This window comes from Harpia harpyja, chromosome 4 (genome assembly GCF_026419915.1).
Source record: "Harpia harpyja isolate bHarHar1 chromosome 4, bHarHar1 primary haplotype, whole genome shotgun sequence".
Taxonomy (NCBI): domain Eukaryota; kingdom Metazoa; phylum Chordata; class Aves; order Accipitriformes; family Accipitridae; genus Harpia; species Harpia harpyja.
The window spans coordinates 51,348,863-51,374,427 of record NC_068943.1 but is presented as its reverse complement, the minus strand read 5'-3'; the positions used below and the strand labels follow the sequence as shown (position 1 = coordinate 51,374,427).

General features: G+C 42.7%; 1 long non-coding RNA gene across 1 annotated transcript in view; it reads right to left on the bottom strand.

The window, feature by feature from the left end:
- Nucleotides 1-17,486, bottom strand: part of LOC128141451 (uncharacterized) — a 56,930-nt gene extending 39,444 nt beyond the window's left edge. Inside the window, exon 1 of the long non-coding RNA XR_008235043.1 lies at nucleotides 17,379-17,486. This is a non-coding gene — a long non-coding RNA (uncharacterized LOC128141451). The remainder of the gene's footprint in view (nucleotides 1-17,378) is intronic.
- Nucleotides 17,487-25,565: the final 8,079 nt, after the last annotated feature.

The window sequence follows — 25,565 nt, the reverse complement described above, 5'->3', positions numbered from 1 at the left end:
TCTCGCTGACTTTGGTAGCACAGGGTCAAGTGCAATATCATTACCTTCTGGTTTGACTTACACAAAATTATAAAATCGAGGCTTTAAATTAAATAGTGTGCAAACATCAAGAACTTAACAGTTAATTTTTCCCATATCTCCAACAAGATCTCTTACACTTCCCCTTTTCAATTAACAACACCTTTTTGAGTCGGTTCCTGAGATGCATCTCTATGCATTTGTGTGCTGATGTACAGGGCATGCTAAAAGTCCGATCCCTATCATAGCCTGTAAGACAAAAATAATTCTAGACTTACTTGATTTTTGTAAAAGGCAGAAACAACAAAAATTAATCTTTACACAAACAACCCAAGGGAGCATTTAGTGGGACTTTTCAATCTATTCATGATCTGTAATTCCCAGCCCCCAAAGTTTCCATGTTACGGCTTAATATCTGGGGACTCCATATGTTGAGGGAACACAGCAGAACCAAAATGAGCTGAAAAAAGAATGCATTAGATTCAAACATGAGATAAAACAGTACCCAAGGAGCCCTTGCTTCATTTTCTCTACCTGGAACCATGGGACAGTGCAGTCATCTCAGCCTCATTCATGTGTGACATTTCTTTTGAATATGACAGTGGTGGCGACCTTGTCATTAACTGATGCTGCTAGCAACGTTTCAGCTTTCATAATTCAGTTAATTTTCAAGCCACTGGTTACAGAACCCCCAATATAATGTCAATATAATTAAACCATATTAAAAAATAATAATAATAAAAAATCAGTCCACCTTCTGATCAAATACCTGTCAATGTTTGACTTGAACTCACTAAAGCAAGGAAGTTTTCAGGTATGGTTTAAGCAGTATCCTTAACTTCTTGTTGTCATGCCTGACATTCAGGCATACACGAGAGCCCCTGTTATTCCGTAGCTTCTTGCTCTGGCTGAGGCATAGATGGAAAATTTTCAGCCATAATGCTAAGGAGCTAGGGCTGAATCTTTTGCTGCAGCTGTGTTACATGCTTCTGTATGGAAGAGCTAGGCAAAGCCATGTTTACTTCCCTCCCACATTCACACCCTCAGTCCGGGAGGCAGGTAAGGCCCAATTTGGCCTGTGTGCAGCCGCTGGCAGTCTCTCTAGCTCGCTGGGCTAGAAATGGCCCAATTCTCCTAGGTGACCCCAGGAGTGCTGGTGGCATTGCACTGCGTGGTTAGAGGAATTCATGCCATGAGCCAATTTTCTGTGCTGCAAGAACCTCCCCAGAGACCAACCTGCTCCTTGGATTTGCTCTTCTGAAAGAGCACAAAAGAGACAGGCTTCTGGGAGCCAAATCTGCCTCCAGAATTTTTACGGACACGAACATGGTGAATGGTCAAATGCAAGTCCTATCCTAGGGAGGCAAACCATCCACGTGCAGTCCGCCATTGCCTAACATGGGTCCTGTAAGCACAAAAGCGGGTCTGCATGTGCATATGCCAATGGCTGTGGAACAACATGCGTTTCTGCAAAACTGAGGTGGGGAACGCATTGCCTATGCCTTTGAAAACTCAATCCTAATCTCTTTTTTTCATACAAATCCTGTGCTAAGCACACTTAAGAAACCTGAGAATGTTGCTGATTTCCTGGTGGATTTGTCTTCTGCTGGGCAGGACTAGTCATTCTTCCCTTCCATTTGGTTCCCCAAAATCACCAGCCTTCTGTATGTGTGCACGTAGTGCACTTAGCAAACAAAAGTTGACATTGCTGCCTTTCCTTCATGGCCTTCTCCACCTACCATCACTGTGCTTCCTTGTTTCCCTGCACTTGACTGGGAACATATTGCAAGTTGTGAATTCAGTAGGGGTCCTTTATGGATGATCAGCGGCAATACAATGAAGTTAAAATTCATCCAAGAAAGGAAGGAAAGAGAAACAACAGCTTTACTGATGCCAACAGTGCTCTGCAATGTTGCAGGAGCTGAGGAGCTGGTCTCAGGTGTCCCTCTCCTCTCAAGCTTGCCATTCATTTAAAGTCTTTCAATCAAAAACAGGTTTCAGTCATTCTACTTCCTCCCCTTCTTGAGAAATAAACCCCCAAAAGAAGCTTGCCTGAGGAAAATATGAGGGCCTACAAATTCAGTCCTCTGAAAGTTGCAGAGTAATGTTAATATTAAATAGGTTTCATTGCTGTCCTATGCCTGAGATTCTGCAACAGGTAGAGGTGCAGCCAATACGTCAGAAAGGACTAGAGGTAGTTATTTTTCAATTGGTGAAACAAAGATCTCATTTTTGCAGCAACTTTGCATGCCATGTTTCAGCTCAGAGACAGTTTTTTGGGGCCAGGCAATATGCGACCCCTGTAACAAAAGATTTGAAAGGTAATACACCCATGCTTTTAATTATGCTGCTATTAGCAGATGCACTTCAGCAACACACCCAAGAAGACAGAAATTGGAGAATACGGAGTTGGATTCAATCTAGAAGATGTGAGAGTTTCAATTAACACAATCCTAGATGATTTAAGAAAAATATTCAGGAGTGGTATTTATTTAGCCTGCAGCCAAAGTCCATTACTGAGAATTACTCTTAATTAGAGTTGTGCGAGGTTGGGAATATCCACTCCTATCATGATTCTTTCACCTACCAGAAGAACTACCAAGCTTGCTGAGCCTCTGGCATTTCTAGGCTGGTTAGAAAAATAGCTAGATGATAAAAGTATTATTTTAAACAAGATAATCTAACCAGTAACACATAGAAAAAAATATTTGTTTTACTTGTTCTTTTAATCTCACATCCACAGCATCATCAAAGAAGCTCTGTCTAAAATATTGCCCCAAAAACCTGTGTGAGAACAAGGTTTACCAAACACTGAACCACTCTTAAACAAAAGCATGCTTTGTATCACATTTTTCTGTCATTAATTGCTAATTTCTCTTCCTTGGATGAACACAACCCAGACTGTTCCCTTTCCAGTGGCAGCTCTAAATCAGAACTGGATTCAACACTTAGTGAAATTTTTGGGTAGGGTAACAGATTGAGTATGTGGTCTCCCCAGCAATGTCTGACAGGTATGGTGTGCAGGACTAAGGAGGAGTACCCAGTCGGGAAGAAGACAAACATATGAGCAAAAGTCAGCCTTCATCAGTGACAAAATCTGAGAGGCTTAGGATAGGGCTTGAAAGACTGCCCAAACAAACCGATCTCAAACACAGCATGCAAAACTTGGTTCCACCTTCAAGAGAACATCCTTCATAAGGAAGTAGGTCTTGTTAGTCCTTGAGTAAATGCCTATAAACTGTTTTCACTAAATGAAGGAGGTCTGGTGGGGCTCTAGGCACCACATATAGCTGGGTGAGGCTCCAAACCTGTGATTCAAACTCCCAACACCCCAAAACAGGTGATATGGTGGTGCCAGCCACAGGCATATCTCTGACTCAACCAGCTTTTCAACAGAGTTGTGTCAAGCCCATGTCTGAAATAAGCCTTCAGACAGAGCAAGTAAGGACAGAGTAAACAATGATTAAACATTACTCCATTTTCAGCATTACCAAGGGAACATAAGAATTAGCAAAGGACGAGACCAAAAGGTTTTGAATTTGGTTCAGATAAGCTCAGGAAATATCAATATTTATTTGGGACTCTCAGACATACAAAATGTGGCTTCTCTGCAGTTCTTATTTCACTACCTGTTTCTTACTGTCTTAAATATCCCTGCTTCCAGTGGCAGAACCAGTAGCAGAACCTCATAGGGGACATTAAGCCAGAAAGAAAAAAGTATGGACAGGAAATAAAGAAAAAGACTGAAGTTCAACAAATTTAAACTCCTAAGAAGAGGCTCGGTTTAAGCCTAATGGGACCTTGAGTCATTTCATCTGTTCCTAATTGCTTTGCTCACTCCTGGTGAGAGCTGAGAGCCATTGTCATGTCAAAGGATGGAAACAGTCCAAAATTTCAAAGCTTGTGACTACATCATTACCAGAAGAGGAGGAAGCAGTTGAAAGCCAAACTATGGTTTACCTTTTTGCAACTACCCACCCAAATCAAACTTGCAGATACATAGTCACAGCCCAGATCTGTAACTTTTGGTGTTGATTCAAACTTTCTTTTGATTTCCCAGGTTTTTGGACAAGTGATCTATGAAAAGGACATATAAGTCACTCATTACATCACCAGAAGACCCTACAAGAAGCCACATAGTTTCACTGAGCTGAGTAAATATGAAAGGTACACAGTGCCGTGCAGGATAAGACAAAATGATATTCATGTGAATGATTTTTTTAAACCATGGACTCGAACCCTGGAGAAAATTTAAGGGGCAATAAGGCTTTAAAATGAGGTAGAGCCAGGAGCCTTGAGTCTTATTAAACAAAAACAACCAGAGTATCCACATTTTTGTAGTCCTACTGTGAAGTTCCAATAAACTGTACCCAAAAAACTCCATAACACTCCTTACCCAGCTTCATGGAAAATGAGAAGTGATTCCAGAGGTTGGCTGACTATTTAATACCTCTTGTAGTAGTTAAAAGGGCCACTTTCTTCTTCTCTCTCACACTCTTTTTTTTAACTTTTACTGCAAAACCATTAAAGAAAGAACTAGTTCTAGTAATAAAAGGTAGCTATATTCCCACAGGGAGAAGGGGAATGGTGGTTCCTGTGTACCCTTAGCGCTCTTGGCAGGGGTATTTATAAAGAAGGTGAAGGTCACAGGGAAGAGAACAGAGTATTTTCTGTTCAATGGAAAATAGAAACTTCCACATGTGAAAAGGAATTTTAGCAAGTTTTATTTCCTTCTTTTACGGCCCTGACATCATATTTTTCTACAGTGACATCATGGCTTTAAAGTAACAGCTTCCAGTAACACCAGTGCATCAGAAGCCTTACAAAGCAACAGCATTTGGTGTTTCTGATTTTCTGAGACGCTGATGAAGCCTAGACCTGAGTAGATCTTCCTGCTCAGCCGAGTTCCTATGCATTTATAAACGCCTATTCAAACTTTGCGAATAACATCTCGCTAAAGTGCCCAGGGCCAGGAGGGTACCCTTTGATGGAGGGAAGTTAAAAATACAATAGCAAAAAATGCATAGTTGGGTTCAACCTGTAAGACTTTATTTTTCCACTATTCCCTGCTTCCTCACCCAAATCGACCAGCCATGCCTGGGAGGAATACCAACTGGGACTGCTTCACCAAGCACAGTTACCCGGGAAAGCTGCATACAAACCTACTCTTACTACGCTTTCAGGAGAACATGTTTTTGAACTGCATCACCAAACTTCAAGGCAGCTCAACAGCTATACAGTGTGAACCTTGGTTTTGACTAGGTTTACCCTGCTGAAAGAGAAAGTGGGATTTGGCCTGCTTCTGCTTTTAACAGATCTTCTTAGTGATGGAAATTTGCTAGTCTCTGATGTTTGCAAATAAACAGATGCAATTGCCATTCCCAGTTTAAGAGAGAAGGAGCCAGAGCCAGGAGAGAGCTTCAAAGAGACTGAATTACCTCTCTCACCTGTAAGGATGTGATTAAGTCTGGCAGGGCACTCTGGGGAAGCAGCTTTTACCACAGCCATCAGCAGCCCACAGAGTACTGGAGAGCTACAAGCTATCTTTTCCCCAAACTCCTGTACCCTTCCTGAACTGGAATATTTATTCAACAGCAGAGCTAAAGCTGCGCATTTTGCAGCATGGAGGTCATAAACAATTGAGAGGCTGGAGGTATTTTCTGCAACCCATGCTAGCGGAAAAACCTCTGTCCACACATACCAAAAATACATGAAATGAAGGTAATGCACTGTAATTAGTCTGCACCAAACTAATAAGGACTGGTGGTCACTACGCTCTGGCATTCGGCACTACCGTTTTCCTGGCAGGCTCTTTTGTCACTGAGATTCACAGAGTAGCAGTGAGGAAGGGAAAATATGGAGCCTCCCTTTAAAAAGTCTATGTGTCTACACCAAGTAACAGCTGTTGCTATTTTAATACTATCTCAGGGCTCATATAGATGTGACATCACACAGAACTAAGGCTTAGCCATCAATTTTACTGCCAATATACCTTAAACTGTAGGGATTTTATTACAAATTTGTATGTTGCATGTGTGTCAGAACAAAATCCACAACTGGAAAACTCCATGCAGTTTCATCCCTTTGTAGTAATTCTGTGAGCCATAAACTGGTTTCAATTTGGAATTAAAATCTGTATTAATTTTAAGCTGAATAGAAGTGAGTTCATCACTATCAGAATGTATTACACATCCAAACAAAAAAGAGTTTCGAAATTTGACTGGTAAGCTGGCCAAGCAAGAGGAGGTGGGGACGGTTTGTATTGTAATTTCAAGCTGCAGGGCTCCCAGGTGTATTGTATAGGATTTCCTGTAATTTACAGGCAGAATAGGCAGTCTACAGGAAAATGTTTGCCACACTGTACATGTGTATTAATTACACAGCAGGATAAAATGATTTCTTTGTGATAGGAAGGGATGTGATCTACAGGCAAACTATTAAACTGATGTGGAAATGCAGACATTCTTCTGCCATTAAAAAGGGCTGCTGGATTCAGGGAAATAAAATTGGCAAGTGTCTTCTCACACTTTGTATTTCCAGGTCTGTGACTGGAGCGTATCACAATACGCCAGGCTCCGAGGGTACCAGGGAAGGGAGATGTCTCCTTACAAACACACTCCGGGAACCTCACTGTCTCGCCTATCCTGCGGGGGCTACTTCTGAACCAAGTTCCTCTGAGAGAAAGACCTCCCCCCTTCAGTGAGAAAGGAGGAATTTTAAGATTTCAGGTGCGTATTGTTCAGTATATCCCCAAGCGTCGTATAATAACACAATTGAATTCTTACTGGGATCATCGGATGGATATCATTCTTTCACCTACCACTGAGCACTGAGAAAGCATCGCTTTTCATTACCACAGGTTAGTGCAATATGAAACTGGTTGGAGAGAGACAACACAACCTCTCTTAAAAAAGATGAGGGAAATTCTTTTTAGATATGTAATCAAGGATGAGACATAAAGGGATATGAGAGGAATAAATAAGATATTCAGACTGCTTTTCTCAAGACCAAATTTCTTGTAACTGTACGGGCTTGTTCTCACTGTGAGATGAGCAATTCTTGTTACGCTTGTGTTCAGATGCAATTTCTGAAGCAGAACTTTTTTTTTTTTTTTTTTTTTTTTGGACTGGTATGAAGAAGAAATCTCACCCGCCACATGCCTTTCCCCAAAGAGCTGGGTTAGACTACATATGGTTGGCGTTCAGGAGGGAGAAGCTCAGAAACACAGAGTTTTGTTTGACTAAGGCATTCCTTCAAACATAAAACCCTCAGAGCAAAACTTCTGCCCATATTCTTTGAACAATAAGGCCTGGTTAGGGCTGAGGATCAGATTACACCAAGGCTTATCTGCAGATGACCTGTGGGCATTTAATGATGCCCAATTTTACCATTATGCATTTAGAAGGAACACTTCAACTGCACTCCAAGTTAGTATTTCACTCCGAGTTAGTATTTCTTTCCTTAGCTGAGGGGGAGGGCAGAACAACAGCTCTACACCAGGACATTAGGTCAAGGCTGAAGAAAGGCACTTGCCCCTGCCTTGGGAAAGGTTCTTGCCTTTTTTCTCAACTAATGAAACAGAAGGCAAAGCTAAAAGAGAAGAGGCATATCACTTATAGGCTAAACTGCTGGACTGCCCAGAGAATCGGTATTTTTAAACGCAGTAAGGTCATCAGCCATGGGAACCAGCTATCACAGATGTCTTCAAGATAAAATCTACACGTCTCCAGAAGACAGCATGCTCCTGACAAGCCCAAGTTCTTGGGTTCAATACTGTAGCAACTAGCTGAAATTTTGTAACTTAGGGTCAGAGGGCAGCAGCTTGTCCCCATGGAGGAGAAGCCGCGGCCCCTGTGGCAGGAGGACCCGGCAGGTCCTCATGAAGGCCCTGCAGGCCGTGGCGAGTGGCGGCTTCTCGGGCTGGCCTGGGGGCAAAGGCGCCGGGAGGAAGAGGATGGCAAGGCAGCGATAGTGGTGGGCACCATCTCGGAGGGCCTGGCAGCCCCCCCAGCGTCCTGGGCCAGGCGCAGCAGACCTGCGCGGCCTCACCGCGGCCTCAGCCCGCTCTTGGCACCGCGGCCGGGGGCGGGGAGGAGGCGGAGCCGGGGGCTGCGGTGTGCCGGCGGGAGGGGGCCGCCGCCTCGGGGCTCCTCTGCCGCCAGCGGCCCCGGAGAGCCCCCGAAGGAGGCCGCTGTCAGCCGGGCTCCTCGGCGCAGTGGGCTCCCCCGGCGAGGGCCCCCCGGCTCCGCCGGAGCCCCACCGGCTCTCCCCGACGCCGGGCCGGCCCCGGGGCGGCTGTGGGGAGGCCGGGGGGATGGAGCAGCAGCGCCCACAAGGGTCCCCGCCCGCCGCCGCCCCCCCCCCCCTTTTTATTTTGAGCTGGGCAGGCTGTAAGAGCGGCCTAGCCAGAAGCGTATGAAGTTTAACAAAGAGGAGCACAAGGTCCTGCGCCCGGGACGACATAACCAAAGGCCCAGTACAGGCTGGGGAGCAGCCTCGCTGAGAGGGGCCCAGGGGTCCCGGTGGACAACAGGCTGTAGACAGTCAGCAATGTGCCGCTGCAGCAGCAGAGGCAAATCAGATCCCAGGCTGCATCCACAGGGGCATTACGGGGGCAAAGGCGGAGAGAGAGAGACAGGATGGTCCCCCTCTACTCAGTGCTTGTCAGGCCACACCTGGAGTACTGTGTCCAGTTCTGGTCCCCACAATTCAAACAAGATGCAAGCTGGAGAGGGTCCAAAGGAAGACCACAAAGATGATCAAACGGCTGGAGAACCTGCCCTATAAAGAAAGAAAGAGTGAAGGAGTTAGGTCTCTTCTCCCTGGGGAAGAGGAGGCTCGGGGGGACCTCATTGCAGTATTCCAGTACTGAAAGGGCAGCTCCAGGGAGGACAGAGGTTCTCTCTTCACAAGGAGCCAGATGGAGAAGACGAGGGGCACTGTGTACAAGTTGCTCAGGGAGAAGTTTCATCTTGATATAAGAAAAAAATTTTATAGTGAGAACAATCATTCACTGGAACAACCTCCCCAGGGGTGTGATAGAGTCCCCAACACCAGAGGTTTTCAAGGTGCAATAGGACAGGGTGCTAGATAATTTCAGCTAGGCTCCCTTTCCCACAAAAGGTTGGACCAGATGATCTTCCGAGGTCCCTTCCAACCCAGGCTGTTCTAGGATTCTGTGATTCTCTCTGGCATAGGAGACAGGGGAGAGGACAAAAGACGGAAGTTACTTGACCATGGCCAACATGGATCAGCCAGTGGGCAGAGAGAGAGCTAAGAGTGGAGACAAAGCTGCAGGGACAGCTAAAGCCTTGCATGGACATTAGCACAGGAGCCATTCTCTGAGGTGTCTTCACTGTATACCTGAGGACTGATGGCTTTGGTGTAGTGAGGGAGTAAATGATCTCTGGACACTCCCTGGTTCAGTCTAGCTCTGCTGTGAGGACAGCAGTACAGCTAAACTCTACAGAAAACAACATCTCTTTTATTTGCTGTTATTTTTGTAGGACACAGAATCTAGACCCATGTTTAAATGCCGCAGCCTTTAATGGTCTCCACAATTTATTGAAACTTTAATAGAAGTGACTGTCACTGTTTCAATTCAGTCCCTCTTTTTGCACATAGAAATCACTCCAAGGGGGTGTTCTTCTGCCATCATCTCTGAGGCATTCTTCCCCTCCTCTTCAAGATGGGGGGGGAATCTTGCTGGAAATTTCTAGAGAAAATAGAGTTTAATTTCTTGGAGGTGTTTTCTTGACAAGAAAATAGAAAGCATGTGTCTCTGCTTCTCTTATTGTACTTCCAAGTAATGAAAGTATTTAAGGAGGTACAATTATGGACTTGGCAAGCACCTGGGGCTCTTGGAACTGCTTTTTCACACTGAATAAACACTGCAGTTAATCTGTTTATGTTACACTGCACTGGAAAACTATCTCCAAGAAAAGGCTACAAGTATGTATTCTCCACTCCTTTCCTTTGTTTTTAATGTTAAATTAATAACTTGTTTAAATGATTTGATTTCTTCTTTTTTATCTCTATTCACAAGACAGCAAGTCAAAAGCAGTTTTTAATTAACAAAGATATAAACCTAGGGATTACTGCACTAGGTCAGACCAATGATCCATTCTGGTTTTGACAGTGGCCAACGGGAGATGCTTCAAAGCAATGCGTAGGAAGCACTGTAATGAACAATAACAGCGTAACTTCCTGCAGGGACCTGAGGTTCTTAACACACACATCTTACTGCTTGCACATGCACCCACCGTGAGAGCTGATATCCCTTCATTTAAACAAATAAATATATATATATGCATATAGACCGTTATCTTTGTCTACATTCATGTTGAATCTTTGATGTCATGTAATTTTTAAACCTATTCCTCCCTTAGAGTCAATTATATCTTGTGGCAGTAAGTTATATAATTTAAATAAGCAGTCTGTGAAAAACAAATGAACAAAAAAGCCCCCAAACCACAAACTACATGGTTTAAAAAGCAACCTTGTTAGGATGAGGAGAGAGCATACAAGCCTACCCACTGCCTGCCATCCACACCTCTCACATCCCCACAGTGCCTGTGGTTATTGGATCAGGGATATTACAGGGTATGGTATCTGTGCCTATCCCCCTCGGTATCAGGTTATGTATCAATTATCTGTGAATTTGCCTAATCCCCTTTTGTTGATACTGTGTGCTCCCACAACTGCCATTGCATCCCAGTTCACTAACAGCTTTGTAAATAAGTTCCCTCCTTTTATCTGTTTTCAGACAACCTCTTACCAAATATAGAGTGCCTCCTAGCTCTCATACTGCAGGATTTGATGGATCGTCCTTCTGCTTTCACCTTATCATCCACTAGCTTTGTAAAACTCAGTCCTTTCCCCTTCTCAGCCTTCTCCAAACAGAGGAGTCCCAGCTTCTCTAGTTTCTCCTCATAAATGCAAGTACTCCATCCCTTTAACTGCATTATTTACCTTTCTCTGGACCATTTCTAACTGCACTATGTCCTTCTTGAGATGCAGAGACAAGAACTGTGCATAGCATGGCATTTTTATTGTAATCCTGACTAAAAATACTACAACACTTTTGATTCCTTAGCACCTATGTGCCTTATGCATGGACATTTCAGATGGGTTTATGCATGAACAGGGGACACAGCATTGAAAAACTCCCTATGCTATGACCAGTCCCTTGGATAAGTGGGAACATACAGGAACCCAGAGACCAAAGGTGCAGCTGGTCTGCAAATTATTTTCTCTCAGAATATGGCTTGCCAAAACAGTAGAGGTCTAGTACAAGGCAATTTTGAATGTGGACAACGTAAGTCATCAGAACAGGCTGAAGTCACTATTTTGTACGTTATACAACAGAGCTAAGCCATACTTGCCACAAGCATGCAATGTAAACTAGAGCCCTTAGCTGCAGTATAGTCCATGGAGACTGCTTGAGTCATGGTAATACCTGATAGGAAGTTTTACTCTGGAAATGTTGACACTCATGATGCATGTATGGCCTCTGTACCTGCTGCCTGTAACAAAACTCTCACAAGAAGAAACACTCTGAGTACTGTATAGGAACCCAACACATGGTCTGAAAAGCAGAGGTCATCTTCTGCCCTGCTGTCTAAATTAAAGAGAGCAATGGCTGGTTCAAATTGCCCAGTGCTAAGTTTGGCTTACTGTATTGCCTGGGGAGCAAAACCATCAGCAGCCGTCAGTAGCAGGCAGTATAGACAAGGAGGCTCTGCTTCTCTGTACTGACTTTATAACTCCCTGAATATGGCCTTAATATTCATGTTAAAAAATATGCAAATTGATCCTTTGTTCCTGCTCTGAACTCTTCATAGTGTACTACGAACTATGAGCAAATCTTGAGAAGATTACACAAATACTACAAGTTAGCAAGTGGATGCTGAGCCTTGAAAGAGAATCACTGTGTCCTGCCCTGCTGCTCTTAGTCCCTAGAAAAAAGTGGCCAAGAATTTGAAAACATGGCTAGAAAATTGTATTTTCAAGTCCATAAAGCTTTACACTTCATCTTTTTCTCCTATTTTAGGCCCAAATCCTATAGTTTCATTTGAGTATGAAGTACCAGAGCACAGAAGTCAATAAGAGCCCTTTTATTGACTTCAGTTGGCATTGTATTGGGACTGGTGTTTTTAAAATCATAACAGTACAAGAAGGTAAAAACTGTGTGTCCATAAGGTTAAATAAAAGTGTGTGTGTTTAAAACATTGAAGAAATTGTTCTGAGAACAATTCATCTTTCTGAAAATATGAACCCTGTGATGCTGCCAAGGTCAGGAAGAGCTGTGATAATTTAGTGCGTAAGTGCTAGTCATACAGCACAATGCCACATTATTTAATTTTGTAACACATTCATACAACTGCCTGACAATAGCCATGGATGTTAACACTACCTGTGGGCTGAGGTCAAGGGAACGTAGTTTAACGTTAAAACAAAAGAGCTAATTGGATTCCTGTTCAAGTTCTAGCTTATTATGTGATCGGAGTTACTTTTCCTCTTTCTGCCTCGGTCAGCTCATCTGGAAAGGAGGACCACAGTGTGACTCATGACTGAAATGTGAAAGAAAAATGTAGTGCATATGCCTGGCTTATTGGCCATTCTTCCTAATTTCTCTGTCCCTTTTTTTGCCATGCAACTCTGGTTTGTGAATTCCAGGCCATTTCCCTCAGAGAGCATAACGCAGCTCACCTTGTGAAATGGGAAGGACTAGTGTTAAAAAGGAGAAGCCATCTTCAGCTGTAAAAATTAGATGTCTTGCTAATGCCAAAATTAATAATACAGAGATATTTGGAGCTTACATTTCATTCTTACAACTGGCAGTGCACAGAATAATTTTTAAATAAGACTATATCACATACCCAAAACCTTATAGACAAATAAGCGCTATCCCCTTTCCACAGACGAGAAGCATAAACACAGACCAGTTAAATGAGCAATGCAAGGAGACTGAAGAAATTCAAGACTGAAAAAAACAAAACCCCAGAATTTTTGCCTCCTTGTTTCTAAACTCATAAAAAAGACTTTTCTCTCAAAAAATTGGATTAAATAATTTAATTAAAGACATAACCTTGTTTTATATTAAATTGCATGCAAAGCTCTCTTCTGTTTGCAGAGGAGCTAAGAGTCACCCTCTGAAATGGCTGTTGTGTAGTGTGACTTTCAAAATAATATCCTTTCAGTGCACAAAAGGAGAGAGCAAAAGATATATGTCCTCTGGCTCAACGTGTATGGTTGTCTCTGAGGAGTTCATACAGATGATCAGACCACAAACTGTCAAATGCACAGGAGTGGGGATGTCAGGAGGGAGAATAGTCCCGGCCTGAAACTAGAACAGACTCAATTGCTATCAAACTTCAGGAAGGAAGAACCGGCGAACCCCTCACATCACACACCCTTTGCACTGCCTGGGTGCAGAGCTGTGCCCCAGTAATACTGAATTTTGAGCTGCAGCCTTTCCCTTTGGAAGTCCTCCCCCTCCCTAGCCCCCTTGCATGCAGAGCTGCCGACAACTCCCTGAGCAGCAAATGCCTTAGTTTTATTTTTGGGAAGGACCACTGCAGGGTTCATCCCTGTAAGCACAAACTGATAAACAGGCAGTTTCAGTCTCCACAGGCTAAACTTAAGTTCCCTCTGCAGATGTATTTTTGCTATAAGCTGTGGCACACTGTTGTGCCATGTAAGAAATGTACTTATTCAAAGAAGTGGTTTTAAGTTCAAAGATAATGTCATGTTCATTTGAATATAAGCATGAACAACACACTCACAAACACACTTTCTGTCTCCCTACATCCCTATCTCAGCCGTAGGCAGGGTGGTAATATATAAAGAGAGAGCAGGTGGGATTTTTTGGGGGTGGGGAAGAAAAAGGCTTATAGCTCTAAAGCTAAGTTCACTGCCTATTCCACATTGTGGAAACGAAACAAAAATGTCTCATGAATTGAGCAGGCATGCTGCAAAATAAAAAGAAACAATAGCATGCAGATAAATGCAGGAAATTCACCAATTAAAATGCAGGATTTTATTTCAAAAGAGTTTGGGCAGAGTCTCCATTTTTCCCAGACTGCTTCTATCACCTGTATGAAGGGGCCACTGGACTTACACATGCAAAAGCCATTTATCCACTTATATTTGGTATCTCGCAAGGTCTGAGTCCTCAAAGAGCTCAGACATAAGGAGCTTTCAGGTTGGCACCTACCTAAATAGCCTCACTCGCTATATGTAAATGGTCTCCTTTGCAACAGAGATTTTGCTGAAGGCATTTGCTCTATGCATGTAACTGACACCATTCAGAGGAACAGGGTTAGGACTCTGATCTCCCTATGTGGTCAGAGAAGAGGGATAAGACCTGTAAGTGGAATGAGAGAGAGGTTGGAGGACTAACACAATGATTTAACATGCTTTCTGTGAGCAGGCAGTCACAATGTCTGAACTTCAGTCTCTGATAGTCCATTCCCTGCCTACTATGTTTTATAAAATGCTTGGGAAAAACACTTTGCACATCATCTTCTGCACATCAGCAGTGTAAGACTGGAATCAGGGATTCCAGTGCCACGTCATAAATCATGGCACCTTGCGTCACTGACACTTGAAAGACAAAATGTGAGAATCTGTCTATAACGATATCCTTTAACTCAGGCGAAATCACTTTGGCCTTTCAGTGTGTTTGCAAACACCATTGCTGCAACCCAAATGGCCCTGCTTCAGGGTCTGATCCTGATCTCACTGATTTGGTCATGCATATTAACTTAGACGTTTTACTGTGATAAATGGTCATATACGTAAAATCAAAATGGAGCCTTCAGCAGACTTTTTACAATAGCACGGGAAAATAATCTCCCCACTACTTATTCCATTATCACAGACTAATTGGAAGACCTGGAAAAGTCCCTCCATGTCATTAGCTGTCTATGAGATGAGAGAGCTGCAGCAGATCAAATTCTTCACAACGATGGCTATCGTAACACAGGAGGGATCTGAAGTCCAGGCTGTAACTTACCACTCCCATTGCACAAGAGATGCGCAGTGATGAAATATCCCCAAAACGGGATTAAACGATTATGTTTAGAGACACAAACACATAGAGACCTCCCACTAACTCAGCAGATTCTTTTGAAAGTTGGCACTGTCAAAACAAACACAGTCGCCTGTAGCACCCTTCCACCACTCCTGCTGACAGTGCTAGTGAGGAGGAGGAGGTGCTGAGTACTTTGTTATTATGAGGAGGAGGATAGTGTTGGGAAAGGTGTTGAGTTTGACACAGAAGTATCAAGAGCAGGAAAGCGAAAGTCAAGGAAATCAGCCTTGTGCCATCTAAAATTGCTCTGGCACTAAACCTACAAAAATCAATGACTCTGCTTTCACAGGAGTTTTCACATAAACCTGAGGGAGCATACAGCACGAGCTGCACCAGATGGAAAGTCACTGGAAGTAGAGATTGAGACAGGAGCAACGTTGGTATCTATCAGCTACATCAAACACAGAATTCACAAACAGTAATTAGGGCTATTCACATCTATCCCTGCCTTTTACATCTGCTGTATCAGTGTGGAGGGCGAGACAGCACAGAGAGAAAACCGAGATGTTATAAATATATCTGCAGGTAGTAAAAGGATTGTTTATACTCTTATGTATTTGTGCCTTTTATCTGGGTAAAAATTTGGTAATACAACAGTCTGAACTTTAGGTTAGAAGTTATTTTTCCCTGGTTCCACCTTTTCAAACCCATCTCATCACAGCAGCTTGTCTTCCTTGCCCTCCCTCACAAAAACACCCCTCCCCACACCATATTTAAAACCTTCTCACAAAGAAAACTGAAGGAAAATAATTTTTGTGCAACTTATCCATCTTTCAAAGCAGCTTCTGGCAGAAGAGAGCTGAGAGTGATGAGTCCATAGAATAATAAATAATAACAATATTGAGCAGTTTTGCAGAGCAAATATACTTTGAAAAACTTCTCCTCTTGAGTGCCTGACATTATTAATTTGTTCTCCAAATATGCTAGTGAGGGGAGTCAGCCCATTTTTACAGATGGGGAAAGTGAGCATATAGATTTCAATAATTGTTTAAGACACAGAGGAGTCAGTTCCAGAAACTGGGCAGAAAAACTCACAGGAGATCACAGTCCATATCCATGGCAATATTTGGGTAGAGCCCTGCCACCACAATAATTGCTATCAGCAAGTGACACATGCTTGGCATTTTTGACACCTGTGAATAATACCCTCCCTGAACTGCCCTTCCCTGTGGTCCAGAAGAAGTATGTCCTAGGCCTTAAGCAGCAGCAAAGGCTGAACAGAAGTTCCTGTAGTCACTGATGACAGAACTATTTCTAACCCCTTCCCAGCTTCTGCTTAAAAGGGTTCAAACTCATGCTAATCTACTGCCTAAGTAATATGTAACATCCAAACAACCCATCCTGAGTTGCACAGACACCCACTGGGGACATCCTTTCCCAGCACTCCTGTGGAACTGCAGCATTTTTTTATTTTTTTACCATGATGACTGTGTTTTCAGGCCCATTACTGCACAGCAGAGATTTCAGATGAATTGAGGGGAGGGCGAGAAGACCTGAACTGACTTGCTGTATCCACATGAAATGGTTAGTGAATGACCTTGTGTCCAACCTTCTAACATCTAAGACAAAAGCATGGAAAAGCTGAACAAAGGAAAGCAGGAAAGTTCACTGAACAGGGGGTGTATAGGGGTGTGGGGGTTTTATTTGTTTGCATAGAAATTGAGGTTGATAAGCAGCTAGCTTAATTTTAAGCATCTTCCTGTTTTATAGTACTTGTAGTAGAGTCACAAAAGTAACAACAATTTCCAGGACCAGTACAACACCAAAAGCAGGTCAAAATCTTGCTTGCTCACACTAATGAGCTCTCAGAAATCAATGGATTTAGGGATTCCTGTGCGGACAAACATCACTTGCCCCAGGTTCCCCTGATAATGGCTTGGTGATGAAACCAACCTTCATCCTCCCTTTTCCTTATAGGATTGCTTATGAGCCAGATTATAATGCAAAAGTAACCCAGGCAGAGGGATGGCTCTTCTGTGTCACCTCCTGCTTGCTCTAGGCAACTGCTCGCACTGGCACACCAGTATGATATGGCACATGCTGATGCTAGGGCTCTTGCTTTTGCTTTTTAGAGCTATTGATTTCCTGCCCTTTCTTGTAAAGTATTCTGTGAACTGGAAGCAGTTAAAGGTTAACTGCAAAGATTTCATTAAAAAGAATATTTTAAAATTGTTCAAGATCCTAAATCATTAGTAGTTAAATACCTACACCTAAGAATCACACTGAAATTTATGTCTTTAGGCAATGAAGTTCCAAGAGTTACCTGCCAACACGAGCGCCCCAGACTCTGCTCGCTCTGCTACAGCTTGGCACCCACAGGCAGCCCCCAGCTCTGTATCAGGTCCTGGCAGTAGTGCTGGCTGTCACGGGGGATCCTCTGCTTGACATCTCACTAATAAGAAGAGGAAGAAGAAATGGGTTTTACTGGCTGGCAGATCCTTTAAGTAATCAAAGTCTGGCATTTTGGTGAGAATGAAAAGTCAGAAGGAGATGCTGGGAGAAGGGGAAAACATGTCTCTACCAGCACTCCTATCCCTGGCATCTGTATGACTGAGTAAGAGCAGGAGAACATGAGTCTAACCCTGTGGTAGAGAAACAGCATCTCTATTAGTCAACATCAACAACTCCTGGTGGGGTGCCTGGGGGAAAGGGCTGGCGAGGAGCAAAAAGAAACATTAAAGCGACAATATGCACTGAACACTCCTGCCAGAGGGTAAGAGAAGTGAGGAAAAGGATTGCTGCCCAAAATACAGTGTGCACATATGTGTGCGTGCATGGAGGGGGAGTTTACATACATCTTGTTTACAAGCTGTAACATTATAAACTGACATATCTGTTATTGTGGTTGTGTTTCCCCATTTATGCTTCTTTTTTCTCAGCAGCTTTTTCTTTGCTTTATGCACAAACTTAGGCCTTAGCAAAAGAGGAAAGTTTGCTGCCTGAGAGCACCAAGGGGAGCCATTTCACTCGCCTGGGGATCTGCGCAGTATGTGTGTTTGTTAACTTTAGGAGGAACCTCCTGACATCCGAACCCAGCATCCACTGCTGCTGACAGCACCTGGCAGAAGGGCTACATCCTGAGCATCCTTTGGCAGTTTTTCTGTGAAGAGGCTACAACAGAGCTACAGTACAGATGGTCCTTCATTTGGGGGTGTTTGGATCCAGACCCTTCATTTGGGTCTGTCTGAAGGGAAACTGCCTTCAAGATATGCAAATATTTTGGTTTTAAAGCTATACGGACATGGGTCAACTAAATTCCCTTCTCTCCTCCAGTGCCAGTTCTACCTGTCATTCAGGCAATGCAAAGGCTTCCCCTACTGTAGCCAAAAAATTCTCTGCAGCTTCTGGCTCTGTATCACCACCCAAACCCTAATGCTGGGGACACAGCCAAGGGGACAGGCTGTAGGGGGAGGGCACCCCAGCAACCTCTCGGGGCTGAAGTTCCCTTGAGGACACTGAAATGAAATGCTACTCTATCCTGGGGCTTAACCAGCCTTGTACTGGTGGATTTGAGGAGGAGCAGAAATGAGGGGCATGATGTGATACTTAAAACATACCCAGTAGGATCTATCCCCTGCAAAGGATTCAGCCACAATAGGTTCATTCAGTCTTCTTAGTCATTAGAGTATTTTCAGCATTATTTTTTAAAGATTTGTTCTACCTCCTAAAGAATTGCTCTCAATGCAAAAGCAGAATGATGAATACATCTTCCCTTTCCCTGCTGAATCCAACTTTGAAAAACATAATGCTTCTCATCTCATTTCCTCCCCAAGTCAAAATAAGCCAACCAAATCCTGCAGTATACCTATCAATACAAACAAAAGATGCAGAGGTGGTTTTTTGTAGCAGAAATAAACACAGTTTAAGGAATGATTTTCCTTTCATGACAGCTTAAGGTCCTTCAAACTTGACAGAATTGATTACTGAATCAAAGCAAAGGAAGGCAGGGAATGGAGTTTTCTTGCATGCACCTGTGATGTTATACACTCTGTGTGCTACAAGGAAGAAAGTGAAATGCTTGAGCTATCAGTAAGGAAAACCCAGAGAGGAAAAAGAAGAAGGGATATCTTGGGATTAGCTTTAGCGTAACATCCTACAGTATGTTTACTTTTCTTTTCTTCTCCATCTCATATTTCTTCATGGGATCAGTCCCCAGCCCTGCAGACCCTCCCAAGAGTACAATGCCCCTTTCGTGTATTGTACGAGTGGCACTGAGAGTACGGCAGCTTCAAAACATAAAAGGAAAAAAAGAGTCTCCCTCAACGCCATCATCATTTTTAAAAAAGGCAATTGATGTCGCCTGAAGCAGCAGCTATGAAGCCCAATTATACCACATTTCATTCAAGTGTCAAAAATTGGAATAATAATAACCAACAATGAGGAGCATATATAGAAAATGATGCTGCCATCTTCTTTTGTTTTGGCCACGCGTTTTCATAAATTCATGCTTCGAGCAGACCCAGTGCCACATTCCTTCAAGGACTTTCTTGTTCACTATTGTTTTCAGTTCTTAACAATTGGCTTCCCTGACTACTTTCCTTGTGTTGACAGTCGCTCACAGAGCCTCCATATGCTCTCACTACTTGGGTAGTCAATCATTTGTGAATTAGCTACCCAATCAAATATCTACAAGAGGCTGGTAGTGTTTATTCATCGCTGGTGTTTTGAGTGAGTGTATTGCTTGCAAAAGGTGTCAGATTAAACATGCAGAAATGAATTTATTCACAGAATATGGATTGCATAGTTGGAAACAGAGAGACAAGCACTGGCCTGAGTTCACAGTGGTTTTCTGTTGGTTTTTTTTCCTTTGTTTTGTTGTGGCTTACACCAGGCCTGAGGTAAGATGTCCCTGGACTCAGGAAGACTTCAGCCACCTGCTTACTTAAAATGGGATATTTGGAAAGAGGCTGGAATCTTGGCTGGAAGCAAGAGAGCAGCTCCAGGGGCTGCCTCAGTGTGAAGGACAGAAAGTTTAAAGCAATCAAAGACATCCTGATGGCATGTTTTTCTCATCTTAGATCATGGAGGTGCATACTGCAGCCCTGCAAAACACGTTCCTCTTTGCATCAGCAATATTCCTGCATTCCCAGCTGCATGGATAGAGCCTTCATAACCCCTTGACAAAGAACACAAGAAGCACTTGCACATGATGCTATGTATGATCTCAGACAAAAGCAGTCCCTCTTTTAAGATCTGCCTCAAAACACCAACACAATACTTTCCTTAGCTGTCATTTTGGGGGAATTTAAAGGCATTTTAATACTGGCCAACATAGCCTAAAACAAGCAATGCCAACCTGCAGAAGAGCCAAGCTTTTATACAGCAGAGTTGTTCCAAATCAGGATTTTCACTTGCCTGTCAGAGACACTGCCTAATTCAGACCTGAACACAAACCTTCACAGGTTTTAAATACACAACTCGGGTGAACTTGCCTCCTTTTATAGGAAAAGGGCAAAAAAGTTGAGGTAACAAGGCTGTGTTTGGTGATCTCGCTTTACAGCCCAGGTTTATGCTAAAAGACGACTAACATATATATCCACAGGGGTTCCATATTTGTCACCTTTACCTGACTTTAGAGATTACCAGTAATCTATTATAAGCAAAAAAATATTTTAACTGCCAGTCCAAAGGAAATGTCACTGGTGATGAGAGAATTGAGTTGATTTATTTTCTTCTTATGAATCATTGTCACAATAAAGGGCCTGCATGACAACTCTGCCCTCAACAACCATTGAAAAACCCAGTTCCTTTGAAATTATGAGTTGGCTGGTCCTTATATTGATAGTACATGGTGACGATGACAATGATGCACAGGGAGAAACGTAACTTAGCTGCTTGTCATAGTTCTTGCTTCAACTGACTTCCAGCAGCATTTACTATTCTGTATTAATAGAAATTAAAATATTAAACACTTACTCATTAAGGTATGCAGATATGATTCACAGGGAACTAGTAAGAAAATGCTGTTTTTAAGTGGAGATATTACAGTGAAGAATACTTCAAGTTAGAGCTTCCCAGAAGAAATATACAGTACTTGTTTATTCAGTGTCAGTAGGAATAACAAAAATTTGTTTTATTGGTAATAGTACATCGATACCTGTTAGGCCAATGGCAATTTTCCTGAAGTTTTCCCTTCTTCAGAATTCATGAAAGAAATTTAAAACACTCAAGGCAAATGTTCAGTGCTAGGGACAGTAATGGAAAGAATCAAAGTGGAACTACCTGGATTGTACATTAAATAAAAGGCAGAGAATGAGCACTGAGTGAATTTTTATATGTTCACATTACAACAAACTAGTCAAAGATTCTGACCCCTGGCACTGGAGAAATCTTCCCAGTTTTGATATTTTCAATAAAATAATTCCCAAGAGGGCTGGAAAAAACACTCTCGCTCTCTCTTTTTCTTTCAATAAAATGAGACCCCATCTGTATTATGAAAAAAAAAATACTAATAATTTGATAGTGTTCTGAAGTAGCTTTTATAAAGCTTTTGCTTGTGATTTAATATTGCCCAGGAAGTCCATCAGATTTTCATGGCTTTGCTGGAGAAAGAAATGTGCAGCATCCTAGCTCGTGCAGTCAACAACTTATACATCGGCAAAGATAATGCTGAAGGTGATGTGCTTAAATCTTCTACAGCCAACCCAGGCTACAATGGAAGGAATCTGGAGAGGAGCTAATTTCAAAAACGTGGTATGGGTACGTCCCATCTGTACACAAGAAATCGCCTGATAAGCATGAAATATGTTCCCTACACTGAAATGACTTCAGAACATCTCTGCTTTTAGGGCCCTGATGGCAGGAAGGCTTCTCTGCTGACTCCCTCTGAGCTGATTGTACACAAATATTTGAGTATAGTGCAAGATTATTACTTGAAGGAAAAAAAAAAACAGGCAAGAGAGTTGGGCAGCAGTGTGTAATAACGAATAGGTGCATGCAGTCAAAACAATTAATGTCACTTTGCAAGGTCTTTTGGAAATACATCAACAGAGGGAACCTACAGATGGCTCTTTTTCAGTGCATTTTGGAAGGGGGTAGAATAGGCCATGCTACTGTAAATCGCAGGCTGAAAGATGAGAATGACAAAGAAAAAAAAAGAGAGAGAGAAAGAAGTATATTTTTTTTTCCTTCTGAATTTGCTCTTCACAAATAAAGCAAAATAAAATTGGGCATGTACAGCCAGGGCAAAGATTGAATCATAGGATGGATGGTCTAAGGCAACAGATACACCAAGCTGACCCATAATGCTGGGTAGAGGACCAGAATTTTCCAGTGCTCAGCACCAATTAAGGCCAGGTTTGCAGAAAATGTCCTTCCCAGGAGGGCCAGCATAGCAGAAAGCATTTGGCTCCCTCTTGATGTTTGCAGAAATGTTTTCAGAAGACCTTCTTTTCCTGGCATGCTGCCCTCTTTCTATACCTAGTTATTTAAACAGGACTTTGAAAGTCCAAATTATCATCTCCCTGATTCTCAGTTTCCTATCATTAAAATGGGAATAAAAATAAACTTCTTTCATGGCCTAGGAGCAAGGAGGATAAATGCAGAGGTGCTTAATGCTCAGAAACTTCACTGCTGGGGGTCAGATAAGGATATGATTTTTGCACCAACAATTCTTACTTTGCTCTTGTTGTGGTGTTACCTTTCATTAAGTACTCAAACATTCAGAATAAAATCAGATCCTAAGGCAACAATGCCCTCTGCTCTCAGAAATCTTCCATTTCCAAAATGTCTGAGCTGCATTGCTTGCTGAAACTGTGTCCCCCTTTCAGAGATCTGTCTTGATTCCATTCCTTCACCTTCAGTTTGCCCAGAGCTTTGTCCTGCTTTTCTCAGGCAGACAGCCGATGAGCTTGACATGTACAAGAGTGTTACATGTATATGTTTGTGGGTCTGTATGTATATATTTTTATATATGGATACATAAAATATATACATATATGTGTGTACATGTTTAACTAGTGTTATTGCTGGGAAAGGATGGACAAACAGCTTGAACATAACTCCAGTCAGTTTTAAACATCAGGTAGTTGGATGTATCAGAGGAGTAGAGAACAACACTTGCTCAGCGACAGAAAATAGACTCTTTCTAGGGTTATTCTTGCCCTCATTGGCTCCATGTATGTAATGATGACCCAGTGTACTGTAACTCACAGCGATGTTGGCAGACAGCAAACATTGTCGGAAGCCATGCCAAGAGGAGAAAAGATTGTTCTTTTGCTCTTATATTTTCAAGTACAGTCTTGCATTTGCCTTATTTATCGCTAGTCAGTTGAAGGGACAGAAGAGGTGAATTTACCAGATACAGCTATCCTGTTAGCTCTCTCATTGCCTTTTCCTATAAACATTCACAAACCTTTTTTAAAAAGTGGCCATTGCCAAGTCACAGAAAGGTCAGGAGCCTGTCGGTGAAGTTCTGCGGTATCTCCCAGCTCTGGCAAGACACCACTTCAGGTCTGAGTAAGCCACATGCACAAAAGAAGGCCATATTGTACATGATGTGGGCTCACTAGCCAGCCAATGGGTGGTGGTCCTCAGTGGGCCCAGGGATGAACGCAAAGATGACAAGTTTTGTGGAAAATCTGAAGAGCTAATGAGATAACCCATAGGTGTGTCCTGTAGGTTTGGGGGTCAATACTGTGAATGCTACACTGGGCAAAAGCTGCTGAGGAAGAGCATAGATAAACAGTATTATTTCCATCTTTTAGGGGCAAGAATAAGTGGAATTATTTCATCATGTAAGTCATAACCACAAAGAGTTTTCCACCATACCAATTCCCTGTAAAAATGTTTGAAGACTTGAGCACAGCTGAAGGAAGGACTCAGAATAAAAGAAGGATCCTCCTCTGTATTTTAACAGTGACTTCTGAAGAGCACTTACCATGTTCTACTTCAGAAGTACATTTCTGCATGCGTACAGGTGTAAGAAGTTTCATCGAGTTTGGAGAGAAAAGGCAAAAGCTTTTAACATTAGTCAAGGACACAGAGTGGTTAAAGTGATATTTCCTTCCCCTGTTTTAACCAATTACTCCTGCACTCCTATGTATATGATTTCAGGCTACTCTGTTTCAGGAAAAGCCTGGGAAGACCCCTTTGCTGAGGAGGAACTATGTATTTTCAGCATTTGTTAATCTATTTTCTTAATAGCTTGGTAAGCAAACTGTGCTCCTTAGCCAGAGCCTGGTAGATACGGTACAAAAAAAGATATTTCTGCACCTACACTGACAAACAGAGACTACGTGGTCTGTGGTACCCGCCTCTGATCCTGTTATGGGTAGCCTCTTCAGAAAGTTTCACTTTCTTTAGGACATCTCAGAGAGCATCATCTTGCCAGTGAAAAGTTTTAGCATTTTCCAATACCTGAGAGTGCTGCTCTAACCTGTGTTTAGAACAAGAAAATAACCCTGTGGCTTGTTGTGGTGTCTATCACATACCAATCCATAGCTTCTCCTCTGGCTTTAAACAGATGAGCATCACAATCTTCCCCTTCCCTTCTCCTGTCTAATTAAGAAGAGGTTTTGGATTAGGTTCTTCTCCCTATCCAGATGATGATATTCAAGCTGAACTATGAGCTCCTTCAGTCGCTCCTCTTCCACTTCAGCCCTCTCCATCCATCTTCTACAGTATCCCATATGATCACCTATTATGTTTTGCTTCATGCCTCCTCTCTGCTGTGTCTGAGGGGCTGAGACTGGGGAGATGCTAAGGGGGAAGGGCTCCTGCTGCTCACAGATGTTCAGGCAAAACTAACGAAGAATCAGACAGTTCCTTGTTCTACAGCTCCACTATCTCCAGGCCTTAACATGAAACCACACCATGTAGAGCTTTTCACTGAGTGCAGGATATCGAGGGATTGGGTTTTCATGTTGCCAGTCATACTGTTCTCCCATAACACAACCCACACCTTATCTAGTATTCTACACTGGGTGAATAGGCTCTGTAGTCTACTCTGTAGGTCTCGGGGAGCTTTTCCTCCAGGACATCAGGGTGTACCTGGAAATGGAAATTACTGGCAAGAGAAGGTTGCAAGAGGACTTGGCGTAAGTCATGAAGTCAGGTCCCAGGCTTGCTAACCACCAGGACCTTCTCCTAGCTTCCTACCCTGGCAGTTGGGCTCCTGTGGACCTTACTTCAGTCCTACTGCATCTGTACTTATAATTGAAAATGAGCAAACCTATTCTAGGCACCTCTCAGCTTTGGATTTATGTCCAAAGCTAGACCAGGGCTATGCTCACTTTTTTTGCCAAATCACAGTTCTGAACAAGGACTCGGAACAATTTTGGATTTCCTTTTTAACCCAAATCTTGAAGTGAACTTTGGACAGATTTTCTAGGTTTCTCAAACTCAGAAAAGTGATTGTCTCACAATGGACTGACTTTACAGCAGCTTTCCTTAACTAGTACCAGTTTTATAGTGAACTTAATGAATAGCTAACCTAGATAACAGAATGAGG